Source organism: Oryx dammah, unplaced genomic scaffold, assembly GCF_014754425.2.
Source record: "Oryx dammah isolate SB20612 unplaced genomic scaffold, SCBI_Odam_1.1 HiC_scaffold_22, whole genome shotgun sequence".
In the NCBI taxonomy this organism is placed as follows: domain Eukaryota; kingdom Metazoa; phylum Chordata; class Mammalia; order Artiodactyla; family Bovidae; genus Oryx; species Oryx dammah.
The window spans coordinates 13,713,238-13,725,110 of NW_024070206.1; the positions used below are offsets into that span (position 1 = coordinate 13,713,238).

Genomic DNA, 11,873 nt, shown 5'->3' on the forward strand with positions numbered 1-11,873 from the left:
TTATTGAGATATAATTGTCATAAAAATAGACATTTTAAATGATGGTCTAAAGATGAAATAAACATTTTAAAATAATTTTAAAATTTTTATGAATTTATGATTCAAAAGTGCTTTTGTTCTTCGGCAGGCTTATTTTTTGCATCAGTTTTTGACAATCGATACTTTTGATCATTTATTTAATGTTTATGCTCTTGCATTAGATTTTTACAAGCTGGTGAAAACTGACAAATTATTTCTCCCATAGAACTATGACCACATGTTCCCAGACAGTATAAATATATGGTTGAGCTAATATTGCTATACATCACCATTTTATCAATTACATAATAAAACAAATTGTCAAGTATCCAAATACTAAGTTATACAGCTCAAAAGGTATATAAAATATTGAATGTCTGCTCAATTCATTAGCAGAAACCCACTAATGATTTTTGCAAGAGAGGTTAGAAATCACATTTCAAACAAAACCAAGTTGGTAAACAACTTCAGATAAGTATGAAAAAAAATTACAAGAATTTCAGATCTTTTGATGGATTTAGCTACAATAATAAAGTATTTCTACCTTTAAAAACAAAATTTACTAAATTAAAGCACATATTCTCCATGTCTTTCACAAGACAAAGGCAACATTTTACTGAAAAATACTTAACAGCTGCCTCCCATTCTTTTTTCAGGCCTTCCTTGTGCAAACACTCCCAAAGTGCAAACATTAGAATTAACTGTAGGCTTTTTTTTTTTTTTTCTTGGTCTGGAAACGTTAAAGACATTGTGCTTCTGTACAATATAGATTTTCAAAATAGAGGTCTTCTACAGCAACACAAAATGAGGTGTTTTAATATAGGGAGATATTAAATACTCATTATAAGTCTTGGTTAATTTAAAAAGGGAGCAGATCTGATGTATACTGGCATGAATGTGGGAGATGTAAACATATTGTGAGCAAACAGCCTCAGAGGCCCTACATTCTATCTTTGAAATGATGAGAGGAATAAACCACGTAAGGTCCAAAGTGTTCGTGGTTCCTGGGATTTGTTCTATGTGATACTCGAACTTCACAAGTATCATGCTGAGTATTTTGTCACCTAGTCTTTCTAAATTTCGTATATGTTAATTCGATTCTGGCATGGAAACAGATTTAAAGACATGACTCAGTACTGCATGTTTTCAGGAAAGGTCAATTGGTACAAATTATAAGCACATTTAAAATGCTGAACAGCATGAATTCTTTGCTATTATCCAAGTGGGTTGAACATACTTACTTGAACAGAGGTTGCAATTCTGCCAGGCTTGTGGACTGGTAAAACTGCTTTTCAACACTCTTGTGGAAGCCTCAGGCTCCCCAGGTTGTGCTAGTCATAAAGTAGCTGCCTTTCAATGCAGGAAATGTAACAGACATGGGTTTGATCCCTGGGTCGGGAAGATGCCTTAGAGGAGGGCATTGCAACCCATTCCAGTATTCTTGCCTAGAGAATCTCATGGACAGAGGAGCCAGTCGGACACGACAGAAGCAACTTAGCATAGCATAATATAGCATGGAAGCTTCATCAGACTTACTTACCAAGCCAATGGGCTGGCTAATAGCTACGACAAATTCCATCCCATCTCAGGTTCTATTTCCAAGCAATGGCATTACACACCCGGTTTTATCAAATGCAACAGCTGTTTCCATGACCATTGGAGTCTTAAGCGCAGCCACATTTTAGGACCATACTTCTCCAAACACAAAAGCTGCTTGCTGTTAAAAGCTCCTAGCCACTTTGTCTTATGAACTGTACTGTATCTTCATATTTCATTCCACCTTCAATTACTGCTAGGGCGACAAGTGCTGGAACTCTGCCAAGGCCTGCCACACAACGAATAGCAATACAACAAAGACAAACAATCATCGACAATCTGGTTAGATGGTTGTGTGCCATTTTCAAAATGCCAGTTGAGAACATAGATGCCTTCCTTCTCTGCAGGAGTAAGAGTCATAAGTTGCTTTATAAATAGTTCCTATATACATACATATATATATATATATATATATATATATATATATATATATATATAAACTGTGCATATAGTTCCTCTATAAATTTGTTTAAGGTTACATTAGTTGGATTGTGTGTAATAAAGTCTCATCTTTCTGTATGTAACTTCCACAGGAGCTGGGTGGTTCATTCGAGCCACGTTTATTCAGTTAAAAAACACTTCAATAGGGATATGAAAGAATTTAAAAAATTGAATACAGAAATGATGCAAAGATACTGAGTCTACTTCAGTATACTCCACTTGAAATTCTCAGTCCTTTCGAGTATGAAGTTGGGAGTAACGGGAAATGCAATGAACCTCAAAGCAAGAAGCAGCAATTCTTCAGTCCAGTAATGTTGAGGCAATAGAGAGGAAGTACCCTGAGGTTTACCCCATCCTGGTTTGACCTCTTGTAAAAAACGCTCTGTGGATTTCAATTCAACACTTCTGTGTTTAGGTTGATCACTCTTATGGGGGCTTCTTGATGGAATAGTAATGAATTTCTACAATTCACTTGTCTGCGTAGAGGTTCTGCTGTGCCTGGTAGTAATCTCCACTGCCCTTCAGAAACTCTGTAAATGTGTGACTGAGAACACCTCAGAACTGTTTCCCTCCAGCCTGTTCTCTTGCTGTAGGTTTAGTTATCCAGCGGCTTTCCTGGTGGCTCAGCAATAAAGAGCCTGCCTGCCAGTGCAGGAGACAGAAGAGACATGGGTTCGATCCCTGGATCAGGAAGATCCCCTGGAGGAGGACATGGCAACCCTCTCCAGTATTCTTGCCTAGAGAATCCCGTGGACAGAGGAGCCTGGCGGGCTACAGTCCATGGGGTCGCACAGAGTCGGACAGGACTGAAGCGACTAATCGGCAGCAGGTTTAGTTATCCCAAGAAAGGTCCACTCTTAGAGCTTCGCTCTCAGGCTCCCAAATGCTGCATAAGTTTAACAGAAAGGTGACCATCAGTAAACATCACCATATTTCCTTCTGGAATTCCAGTGGCTTGTTTTGGGACACACACACCTGGGGCCCACATACCAAACCCTGGATTTGGAATATTTGTCGTGTTTCCCAATTTGTTAATAATACAGTGATTTCAGGAAATAATGAAGAGGCAGTCAGCTAAATCCGACAGTTTCATTCCTCTTCTGACTTATCTATTACCCTAGTAGTTTTTATTTTATTGTGTTTTAAACCAGTGATTTATTGCATATAATGGCTGAGATAGCATTACTTATACATTATTCATCCAGCTAAACCCATTAATAAAATTAAAAACACATTTCTGTATCATTAAAATGTCTGCAGAGATACTGGCAACCCACTCCAGTACTCTTGCCCAGAAGATTCCATGGATGGAGGAGCCTGGTGGGCTACAGTCCATGGAGTCACGAAGAGTCCGACACGACTGAGCGACTTCACGACTCATGACGAGAGACACTATTGGAAAAATCATTTAAGTGACTTCTTTTTTTTAACTCTAGTGTTTACCAGAGTACATACGATGTGTTCGCTCTGAGTTAGATATCATGAGTGATATTCTGTAGCATACATGCAGGCTTAGTCACTCAGATGTGTCCGACTCTTTGCAACCCTAGGGACTGTAGCCCACCAGGCTCCTCTGTCCACGGGATTTTCCAGGTGAAAATATTGAAATGGGTTGCCCTTTCCTCCTCCGGAGGATCTTCCTGACCCAGGGATTAAACCCACATCTGCTATGTTTCCTACATAGCAGAGTGATAAGTATACACAAAAATGTGCAGACAACTAGGCTTACAGGACCTTAGTTCAGAAGAAAAGACAGACACACCTAAACAGACATGGCAGCGTAAGACTAAAGCCTGGACATGTAGGATGTGCAACACAGGCAGGTTATTGTCCAGAGAAAGGGAATCTTGAGAGCTGGGGGGAGGGGAAAGTTTGACCGGAGAAATGGGACCCAAGACAGGCTCTGAGGCCTGAGCGTGATTGCACGGGAAGGGGATAAGAAGGTGGCTGTCCCCTAGGTGGATGGCAGGAGTTTTTAAGTGGGAACTAGCAAAAGGAAGAAGGAGGCAGTTAAGTCCAGAAAGGCAGTGCTGTGGAGCTGGTTGGAGCCTGGACTCATGATGTACACAGATCAGAATGTGAATCTCGTTGTCACCTTTTATAACCGGGTGACAGCCTTGGGCAACTTGAGCTCTCTGTTCTCTCTAAATCAGAAGAGTAATCGTGCTTTCCTTGGTAAGTTGTCACGAGGATTAGGGAGCTCACGTATATAAAGCACACCGTAAGGGCTCAATGGAGGTTAACTTTTCTTTTTCAGTTGTTGATTTTGTTGTTATACTAGGGATAGGCTGGGTGGGATCTCGAGTGAAAATCTTGGCAATTTGGACTTTATTCTGTGGCCCAGGAGAGTGAGGTTAGATTTTGTTTCTGAGTGATAATTCAGACATAGTGGAACGTAGCGCAGTCCTAGGCCCAGTAAGTCCCGCCTGGCCTGAGCTGAGGTCCCAGTAACCCCGCATAGCACTGTCAGTGCGAGCTCTGCTGGTTCTGCAGTCCTGGGGTCTCAAAGAGCTGGACACGACTTGGCGACTGGCAAGAACTGCCAGTTCAGCAGAACCTAGGAGCTAAGGAAGAGACCGGGTGCTCCAGGGGCTGATGTGGTGTCCCTCCTCCACCCATGGGCAGATACATATACCCACATCCCTCTTGTTTTTCCGTGTTGACAGTATTGATCATCAAATTTGTTTATACTCCACTCTTTCCAGAAAGGACTTGAGACAGCTTTTTAAATTCTAAAATTCACCTTGTATATGAAAATAGGCGTTTACACAAAAGATATTTTATGAGATGATTACCCCTTTTACAAAAGAGGTAACCATACTTTCTTTAAATAGCAGCTCATCTGGTACATTCAACATCAGAGCTGACTGACAATATTTTGCTCCGTCAGCAACTTTTCTGGACTGCTTTGATGGTATAAATATGATTCACAGCATTGACTGGTTTTGATCAGGTTTGGTACTTGAATAAAAGGTACTTAAATTCAAGGAGCGCTTGAATTTATTTTGTGTCATCTTACACCAAAATAAGGGCTCTGCCTTTTTTTTTTTTTTTTTTTGATGAGTTTCTGTACAGTCTGAGATGTACAGAGCTGCTGCTGCTGCTGCTGCTAAGTCATGTCAGTCGTGTCCGACTCTGTGCTACCCCATAAAGGGCAGCCCACCAGGCTCCTCTATCCTCAGGATTCTCCAGGCAAAAATACTAGAGTGGGCTGCCATTTCCTTCTCCAATGTATGCATGCACCCATGCTAAGCTGCTTCAGTCATGTCTGATTCTATACGATCCTATGGACGGCAGCCCACCAGGCTCCTCCATCCACAGGATTCTCTAGGCAGGAATACTGGAGTGGGTTGCCATTTCCTTCTCTCCAGAGCTAAGCAATGGAATTGAATCTGGTCTAGAGACCACTGAACTGCCAGTTGGTCATGGAAGCCTGCCTGGAAGAAGAAGCAGGGGAGATTTTCAGAAAAATAAGGAAAGATGCCAGTTGGCTGACACTGAAAGGGAGACCATCCCAGGAGAAAGGAAAGTGTGGGGAGATGTTGGGGCTGCTCCTCTCCCTAAAGGGCAGCAGCAGAGGTGGCCCACCAGCCTGGAACCTGGGATAAGCCGGCGGAAGGGACAGCAGCAGACTGGTGACAGTTCTCCTGGCCCCCATCCCAGAAAACAGTTTTGGTCTGATGTAGAGATGAGATTCACAGCACTCCGTTCCTGCTATCCTTGAGTTCAGGCCTTATCAAACATACCCTTTCAGTGGGCATGTTGCCATGACAACCTTGTAGTCACTGGAGGGCATCTATAATTGGTAGAAAATGGCATTAATTTAGTTATAGTTGTTTTTTTTTTTTTTTTCTGGGAGGAGTTTTAGTCTGCGGCTACTTTGAGTACTCGGATTCAGATGTCATCTTTTTGGCTGAGCAGACTAATAATCGCCTTGTAATTTAATTACTCAGTCAGCACCAGTGAACTCTTCTGCTGTGCATTGAGTTACAGTTTTTGAATACCAGCTTCGTGGGCAGGTCCTGGCTCTGGAAGCGGTAGTTATCCAGATGCAGGTCATAACCTCAGCTGTGCTTTGTGAAGCTACTCAGCCGTGGAATTAGCTCCAGGGGTGCTTGTGCGTGTGAACCCGTCCTGCGTGGTCCACCTGTCAGCTATGGCAGCCTGTTCATTTCCACCAAAGAACACGTTGTCCCTCCTGTCCCCCCTCCTTTTCTTTCATTCTCCTGCCACCTGGTATGATACCATTTCCTAGGCCTAGAAAACCTCCCATCTTGGAATGACAGGAATTTTCTCAAAATTTTTTTTTTAGTTCTACCTGTTTATTGCTATCAACCCATCTTCCTCCACCCCCGTCACGTGTGCGACCCCATGGACTGTAGCCTGCCAGGTTCCTCTGTCCATGGGATTTCCCAGGCAAGAATACAGGAATGGGTTGCCATTTCCTTCTCCTCGGATTTTTAAATCTTAAAAAATCGTGATGAAATACGTATACATTTACCATGTTAACTGTGTTTAAATGCACAATTCAGTGGCACTAAGAACACTCATATTGTTACGCTACCATCACCATCATCCATCCACAGAACTTTTGCAAAACTGAGACTCTGTACCACCTTAAACAAAAGCTCTTCCTTCTCGCCTCCTCATAGCACCAGGAAACCACCATTCTAGTTTTTGTCTCCATTCGGCCATCTGATGTGAAGAACTGACTCATTGGAAAAGACCCTGATGCTGGGAAAGATTGAAGGCAGGAGGAGAGGGGGATGACAGAGGATGAGATGGTTGAATGGCATCACCGACTGGATGGACATGAGTTTGAGCAAGCTCTGGGAGTTGGTGATGGACAGGGAAGCCTGGTGTGCTGCAGTCCATGGGGTCACAAAGAGTCGGACACAACTGAGCGACTGAACTGAACTGAACTGAATTTAACTTCATATGGGCTTCCCCAGTGGCTCAGCAGTAAAGAATCCGTCTGCAATGCAGGAGATGCAGAAGATGCGGGTTCAGTCCCTGGGTAGAGAAGGTCCCCCAGAGGAGGGCATGGCAACCCACTCCATTATTCTTGCCTGCAGAATCCCATGGACAGAGGAGCTTGGCTGGCTACAGTCCATAGGGTCTCAGAGATTTGGACACGACTGAAGACACTGAGCTTGAGCATGCACGCACGCTAAGTCACTTCAGACCCTGAGCAGCCCACCAGGCTCCGTTGTCCACAGGATTCTCTAGGCAAGAATACTGGAGTGGATTTCCAGTTCCTTCTCCATAATGGTATAATAGTCAGTAAAAGTAAAAAGTCACTCTGCTGCTGCTACTGCTGCTAAGTCGCATCAGTCGTGTCCGACTCTGTGCGATCCCATAGACGGCAGCCCACCAGGCTCCCCCATCCCTGGGATTTTCCAGGCAAGAACACTGGAGTGGGTTGCGATTTCCTTCTCCAATGCATGAAAGTGAAAAGTGAAAGTGAAGTCGCTCAGTCGTGTCTGACTCTTAGCGACCCCATGGACTATAGCCTACCAGGCTCCTCTATCCATGGGATTCTCCAGGCAAGAGTACTGGAGTGGGGTGCCATTGCCTTCTCCTTGAGCTTAAGCAGGGGCCTCATATAAATGAAACGATACAGTATTGGTCTTTTTTTCCCCTCAGTGTTTGCTCTTTTGTGGCAAGCTTTTTTCACTTGGAGTAATGTCCTCAAGGATCATGTATGTTACAGCATGTGTCAGGATTTCCTGTTTGTTAAGGCTGAATGATATTCTCTTGTCCATTTTCTTTATTCATTTCATCTGTTAATGAACATTTGGGCTGCTTTCACCTCTTGGTTGTTGTGAATAATACTTCAGTGAATAGGTGTGTGTAAATATCTCAAGACCTTGCTTTCAGTTCTTTGGGGCATAAACCCAGGAGCAGAATTGCTGAATCAGATGGTAGTTCTTTTTCTCAGTTTCTGGAGGAACCACCGTACTGTTTTCCATCATAGCGGCACCATTCCTACTGTATACCAACGATGTGCAAGGGTTCCAATTTCTCCATATCCTTGCCAACCTTTACTTGTTTTATTTTCCCATAGGGACCCTCATAATGGGTGGAAGTGGTAATAATAATTTTTTACTAAGGAGAAAGCCTGTCTACCCTCACTATTTAATAACACTTCTATTAATAGCAGTTATAGTAGCTGATATTGAGAACATAGCACATGGTAGCTTCTTGTATTAGAGTTCTCTAGAGAAACAGAACCAATAGGTTGGATATGTAAATATGTAAGAGGGACTTTATTATAGGAATTGACTCACACAATTACTGAGACCAAGAAGTCCTAGGATCTGTCATTTGCAAGCTGGAGACCCAAAGAATCCAGTGGTATAATTCAGTCCTAGTCCAAAGACTTGAAAACCAGGAGCACTGATGCCTGAAGGCTGGAAAAAATGGGTTTCTCAGCTCAAATAGAGAGAATTTGCCCTTTTTCTGCCTTTTTGTTCCAGCCAAATTCTCAGTAAATTGGATGATGCCCACCCACATTAATGAGGGTGATCTTCTTTATGACAGTCACCAATTCAAATTCCAGTCTTTTCTGGAGACACCCTCACAGACACACCAAGAAATAATGTTTTACCAATACCTGGGCATCCCTTAGCCCAGTCAAGTTGACCCAGAAAATTAACCATCTCTATGTTAGTTATCTCATTTAATTCTTACACCAACTTTATCATTCTTGTTGTATAGATAAAGGAATGGAGACCCAGGAAATTTACATAATTGTTGATTCACCCATGGTCATATAACCAAGTAATCATATGCCAACAAAAGATGCTACAAGATTCCTCAACACAGAATAAGACCTGCTTAGGGATTAACAGAACAGATTCTAGCAATGCAGTTCTTTTATTTTGTTCCTAAAATTTAGTGACTTTCCAGGTGATGACAATAAAAAATAATGAAGACAATAATGATATTAAAGAAGAAGAAAGAGATTGAATATAACCAAATGTTCAGTTATAATCTCCATATGTGAAAAAACTCAATATTTGAACATTTCATATTCATAGAGAACTAAATTAGAACGTGATTATTCATATAATGGAATTATTTGCTTTATAGAAGGATTCACCGAATTATCCTCTTCTGTGATGAGCTTTCCCCATTCATTTAAAACAGGAATTAATTTATAACAATGTGATGTATATATAGCTCCCCCAGAACCCATCTATTGCACAGCATGAAGCCAAATCAAGTTGCTAAAATGATTTTGATTACTGGATAATGACAGTAGGGAATATTTATTCACTTCAGCATTTGAGGATTCCAACTACAAAAGGATCTGCAGATATCAAACCACTATCCTTAATCTTAGAGAAATTATGAAGGACCAGGAAAATGCCAAAGACGGGTGAAACAGATTATTAAACAAATGATTTGCAAGCACCCACCGGAAGAAGGAATCACTTGAAGACTCCTTGTACATGCATGTTCAATCGCTCCATTGTCTTCAATCGCTCATTCGTGTCCAACTCTTTGCGACCCCACTGACTGTAGCCTGCCAGATTCCTCTGTCTGCAGGATTCTCTAGGCAAGAAAAGTGGAGTGAATTGCCATTTCCTACTTCATGGGATCTTTCCAACCTAGGGATCGAACTCTCATCTCTTGCATCTCCTTCCTTGCCAGGCAGATTCTTTTTCATTGGTGCTACCTGGAAAACCCTGAACCAGACGGAAACAATAAGCTGAGCCAAACTGAGATCTTTTCTTGTGCGGCTGATGGTACTAGAGAACTAGGAGAGGAGAGAGGCATGGCTTTGCTGTGGCAGTATCTCCTGACTTTCTCCTGAAAAAGAAGCATCAGTGGAAGAGAATGCCTGACTAGGTGAGCAGTCACTTCTGGCTTTTTGGTTAAGATGACCTGCTGTTGGTAGATTTTCATCTGGGTGGCAAGCATTCAGCAGGCACATTCTCACCATATCCTATAGGAACTGCATTCAGTTGCAGAGATCCAAGTTATAGTGGTTTAAAAAAAACAACAGAATTTTCTCTCACATTAGAAAGAAACTTTGTATAGTCACTTTGGAAGACAAGTTTGGCAGTTTCTTATAGAACTAAACATATTCTCACCATGTGATCCAGCAATCTCATTCTTTGGTTATTTACCCAAAATAATTGAAAACTTATGTGCACACAAAAACCTGCCCATGGATGTTTACGGCAGCTTCCTTCGTAATTTCCAAAACTTGGAAGCCACCAAGATGCCCTTCAGTAGGTGAATGGGTAAACAAACTGTGGTACATCCAGGCAATGGATAATTGTTCAACGCTAAAAAGAAATGAGCTATCAAGTCATGAAAATTCATGGAGGAAACTTAAATGCATATTGCTAAGTGAAAGAACCCAATCTGAAAAGGCTGTATGATTTCAACGATGTGACATTCTGGAAAAGACAAAACTGTGGCAAGATAGTTGAAAGACAGGTGGTTGCTAAGGGTTCCAGGGAAGGAACAGGTCGGGGATAAGCAGGTCAAGCACAGAGGATTTTTTAAGGCAATAAAACTACTCTGTATAATGCTGTAATGGTGGATACAAGTTCTTGTGTGTGTGTGCGCGCGTGTCTTAGTCCCTCAGTCTTGTCCAGCTCTTCACAACCTCATGGACTCTAGCCCGCTGGGCTCCTCTGTCCATGGGATTCTACAGGCAAGAATACTGGAGAAGGGAGCCATGCCCTTCTTCAGAAGATCTTCCTGACCCAGAGATCAAACCTGGGTCTCCTGCATTGTAGGCAGATTCCTTACCATCTGAACCACCAGGAAAGCCCACAAGTCTTTATATATTTTCTAAAACCCATACAAGGTACACCACCAAGTGTGGACTTTAGTTAATAATAATGAATCAATTATCAGTTGTCCATTGTAACAAATATACCGTACTAATGCAAGAGGCTAGTAATAAAGGATCCAGTGGGGGTGGGGACAGGGGAATCTGGGAACTCTTTGTCCTTTCTGTAAACCCAAAAATTGCTCAAAAAGCAAAATCTATTAGTTAAAAAAAAAGAAAAAAAAATCCAGACTAAGAAACAAACAGTCCAGATTTAGGCCCCTCACCTTGAAGTGATCCAAGCCCTAGCTCCTCCTGTCTTCCCAGACCTGTCCTCCCTAGTAGTATATGCTTTCCATCCTCAAAGTTGACTCATGTTCATGATACTGACTAGGGTTCCCGGCCTTCCCCCATCCGTGGAAATTGACTAGACGCCAGGCCAAGAAATTCAAGCAAGGCTTATTGGGGCCCCTGCCATGTAGTAGGAACAGGTAACAGGTTCTCTTGCTCTCTCACTCTCTGAGCGGGGGTTGGGGGGCAAGTTTGTTCTTTATATGGGGTGAGGGTAGGGATATGTCCAGAGAGTAGGGCCGGGTAGCTTAGGCGGTTTCCTACCCCACTGTGTTGAGTGCAGGAGGCAAGTTTCTGCTCCACCCTCTTCAGAAATAACAGTTGTATTTTTTTGGCCTATTTGTATCTTTTGGCCATAATTTGTCCCAACTAACAATGCAATATAGTTTCTTTGTATTTTGTTGCTGGAAGAGAGGGGTGTCCAGGTGCAAGCATTGCAGCCCTGCTACAAAGGGTCCCAGGTCCCAGCCTGTCTCAGTCACAGCGGTGATAAAGGGCAAAAGGATATGTGGGTCCCTACCAAATTAGTCCCCTTAAAAAAAGTTCCCAAGGAAAAACAGGCTATTTTGGATTTTATTGAGGAAGACTTGTTAATTTTGTCAGGTATGATACTGGTATTGTGGTTATGTTAACAAAGAAAGTATCTCTTGGAGTTCAGTTCAGTCATTCAGTC

The 11,873-nt window shown here is 42.3% G+C and overlaps 1 pseudogene; it reads right to left on the reverse strand.

The window, feature by feature from the left end:
* Positions 1-1,646: 1,646 nt before the first annotated feature.
* LOC120881006 lies at positions 1,647-2,166 on the reverse strand (annotated as a pseudogene).
* Between the last annotated feature and the right edge of the window lie 9,707 nt (positions 2,167-11,873).